Source organism: Rhineura floridana, chromosome 1 (assembly GCF_030035675.1).
Source record: "Rhineura floridana isolate rRhiFlo1 chromosome 1, rRhiFlo1.hap2, whole genome shotgun sequence".
Taxonomy (NCBI): Eukaryota; Metazoa; Chordata; class Lepidosauria; order Squamata; family Rhineuridae; genus Rhineura; species Rhineura floridana.
Genome location: NC_084480.1, coordinates 226,920,515 through 226,924,555, shown reverse-complemented (window position 1 = coordinate 226,924,555; position 4,041 = coordinate 226,920,515).

The window sequence follows — 4,041 nt, the reverse complement described above, 5'->3', positions numbered from 1 at the left end:
GATTCTCCATTACAAATGGTAATTTTGAACTGAAATATTTGCTTGCTTATAGTAAAATCTTTCAATTCCATGGCCTAAAACATAGTAGCTGGTTTTGGTTTCATTTTAATCAAAACCTTTAGAAGGAACTCTTAGATTTTTTGGTGGCTATATGTATATTACTTCCACATTTCAACATAAAATATGTAATAAGTAGGAATGATATTTGTTAGGATAGCATTTGACTGAGTGCTACTCAGTTCAAAGTACTTTGATTTTCTTAATTATAAATGTAATTTGCTTTAATGCTTTAACATGTTGCCAGAAGAAACAAGCAAGTTATTCAAAGCCAAAGAAACCAAGAACAAAGAATCCACCAAACTAGAATAAGGATGTAGAGGGAAAAGAAAGAACAGGTACATAAGCACTAAATTGTATTCTATTTTATTGTAGCCTACCCTATAGTTCAGTGTTTCCCAACCTGGGGGCCATGAAGTAATCCAGAGGGGGGCATGAGCAGTAAAGAAATGAATTATTTATTAATTTTTTTAAAAAAGTCTTCACTATCTGGACGCTGTATGCTCCCCACTGCCGCTAAAGACAACACCTCTCCCTTGCTCCAAAGGAGAGGGGAGGAGTTTTGCTGAAGTGCCAGAGGGTCTTTCAGGTGTGCCGAGGGCAGGCATCTGCCTATAAAACATGTGGCAGACACCAAAGGAGGTTGAGGGTGGAGCTACCAGAAAGAACAGGAGATTACTATCACCAACTCCCCATTGCTGACGATGCCCTTACTCAGAAAGAGAGAGGGCTTTTTGTGAAGCAAAATGAAGCAAGTCTTCAAGGAAAGGCTGCTTTCCCCCTTCCTTCCTGGCAGCCAGTCTGTCTGCTTTTCTTGGCTCCTGATTCACTGCCATCTCCTTTTAAAAATTGTTCTTATTTGCGAGGCCGCCCAGATCTCACCTTCTGCCCAGATGGAGCCAAGGAGCAGTGAGGAAGCCCAGGACTTGATGGCCCCCCATCTCTGAGGCCAAGTGCGTGTGCCAGTGTCCCCCCTTTCTTCCACCTACACTCCACCCCTTCAGTCTCTCTCTCCAAGATGCTGTGAGGGCTTCCCCCCTTCCACGTGCCCAAATGCATGCATGCATGCAGATGCTTGCAGGAGGGGCAGGTGTGTTTGTGTGTGTGCATGCGCTGATCTGCTCCACTCTCATTCCCCAAGTGCACGCTAACCAAGTAATCAGTTCTGATGATCACCCCAAGGCCTAAAACCACTAACACCCCAACTCATCTATCCACCCTTTTGTCTTTACTCTTTAGCATCCCCAACACTACCACATTGCTGCTTCTTTATTAATTTTTTTTTTAAAGCTCAGCAGGTTAGCTGAGGCTGGGGTCCACATACTGCAGCTGAAATGTATGTAGTGTTATGAGCATGGGGGTTGAGATGGATGATTCCTGTGGCTCCTCTTTCCAGCCTCTGATTTGGAATCCTGTGCCTTGGAATGAGGAACTCTCTGCTGGCCAAATGAGTCTTTTGTTAACCAAACAGATTGGCCAGGTAAGATCATGGGCCAATCAGTTGCCTCGCAACGGTGAATGGGCCAGGGAGACCCATTTGTCATTGAAACTCTTCAGGAGAGGGTCCCCCCCCTCATGGAGCCCAGGAGAGGCTTGTAGTTTGAGTTGTGTCTAGAGAATTGCTGGGAACTGGAAGGCAGGCAGAGAGAGACTGGATATTGGACTGCTGATGTATTGAACCCCCTCCATCCTTGAGCTCAGGTTGGAATGTGTGTAAATAAACAAACCATATTTCATAAAGACACCACAGTCTCCGCTGACCTTCTTCCCAAAGGAAACCAAACCCTGGAGGAGTGCAGGGACCCCAGAAATCTCACCCCTCGGGGATTGGGGAGGCGCGCAACAGTATGTATGTATGTATGTATGTATGAATTGTTGCATTTATATCCCACCTTTCCTCCAAGTTGCTCATGGTAGTGCACATAGTCCCCCCACTTTCCATTTTATCCTTATACCAACCCTGTGAGATAGGACAGGCTGAGTGTGTCTGGCCCAAGGTCACCCACTGGGCTTCATGGCTGGGTGGGGATATGAACCTGTATCTTATTCCAAAACTGTAACCCACTGGTGTTGGGAGACAGGACTGTACATTTTCAGATTATGTGGGGGATGGAGGGGGATACCAATTTGATGAACCTTTGCATTAAGAAAAGAAAGCAACACCTCCCTGTCTGCAGGGAGCTTTTTATGGAAAGGGATAGTTGGAGATGTGATTTTGCCACACATCATTTTTTCACCTAACAGAAGCTAAAATTACAATTAGCGTGAGGGGGGTGTCACAATTTTTTTTTTAACTTATAAAGGGGGACCCATTCTCATAAAGGTTGGGAACCACTGCTATAGTTTGATGAAGGGCACGATATAAATTGACCTAATATTACTAAATAAAAATAACAAATATATTTCATTTACTACTACTGTAGAATTATACTCATACAGTGCTTCACAACTATTTTCCACTTCTTATCATAATCTAGGAATCATATTTCCTTGTTATAAAGTTTGCCAAACTCCTAGTAGCTTTCTTTCACTGGAGTCCAGAGACCATTTACACTATGATGCACAAATAAATCTCTAATGTGGGCAGAGGTCTGCAATTGCTTAAAAGGCATGGACCCATCTGTATGTATAAATGAATGCATGTACTGATGCGTTATCTCTGTGGAACTGAATCATGAAGACATTACAGGTAATGAGGTCATTGGCAGCTCCTGTGCTCTGAATGTAGGATCAGAGTGACTGTATATTGAAAAATCATTTATTTTGTACAGTAATGATCTTAATGTGATAGCCATAAACTGTCATTTGGGATGGGAAGTGGTGTATGAGTATTCATTTTGTAGTGAGTAAATGGATTGGGAAAGCCAGTACAATCTATGCATTTGCACTCACCCACTGCACTTTGCAAGTGACAGCATATATGGGCCCAGTTCAGACATAACAGCAAATTATAGTTTGTTATTGCAAGCACAAACCTCAGGTTCACACACTCCTCCCATTCCCCAGGCCGTTAGGCAGCCTGAAAGTTCGGGGGGGGGAGCAAAAAAGTAGGGGGGATTTTTTTTCTGTAATAACTTTAATCTTTTTTTATTAAAAAAATGGGGGGAGAAACTTTTTAGAGCAGGCAGACCCCCTTCCTCCTCCCAGCTATGGGCCTGCCATAGAGAGGAGATGTAAAACTTTTATTCCTGGTTTGTTCTAACCTGCATTGTCCAAACTCATGAAACTGTGGCTTGCACAAATCACAGTTAGCTAACAAGCCAGGAACATATTGTTGTATGATATCTTGGCAGGTTATCCATTGTGGCATAGTGGAGAGCATGCAAATTCAAGTGTTATGCCAATTTATGCTCATAACGTTTAACTATGGTTTGTTGTTGCATGTGAACTGGGTCACAGGTTTTCCTCGGTGCAATTATATCTGTGTAGGAATAGGAAAAAGAGAGAACCTTAATATTTAGATGCTACATGCCATTTGTACTAATCTCCAGAGCTGCAATCCTGTGCATGCTTAATGTGGAGAAAATCCCACTGAAATTGTTGAGACACTGCTGAGAAAGGAGAAATACAACTTCAAATAATATGAAAGAGGAATCACTGCTCATGGTATATACACTTATTCCTCTTTCACCAATACTAAATAGGTTTTGCAGATTTATGTATTGTTTCATAAACCTGTAAAACCTGTTTGACTTAAAACAGCAATAGGATAAAAGAAATGTGTGCAACAACATTGTATATTAATGTTTCTTGCTCTGGTATTATGTTAACAACATAATTATTAATTTATTTAATAAAACTTACATACTGTTTGATTGTAAAAAAATCTCTACATGGTTTACAAAAGACATTGCTTACAAAAGCATTGAATACCTGGCACTGTGTTTCAGCCCCAGTAAATATACATAGTTCTTGGCTACTTGTCTCTGACCTCAAAGGATAGACTCATGAGCAGTATTGGCATTGAGTTATCTGTGCTTTAAC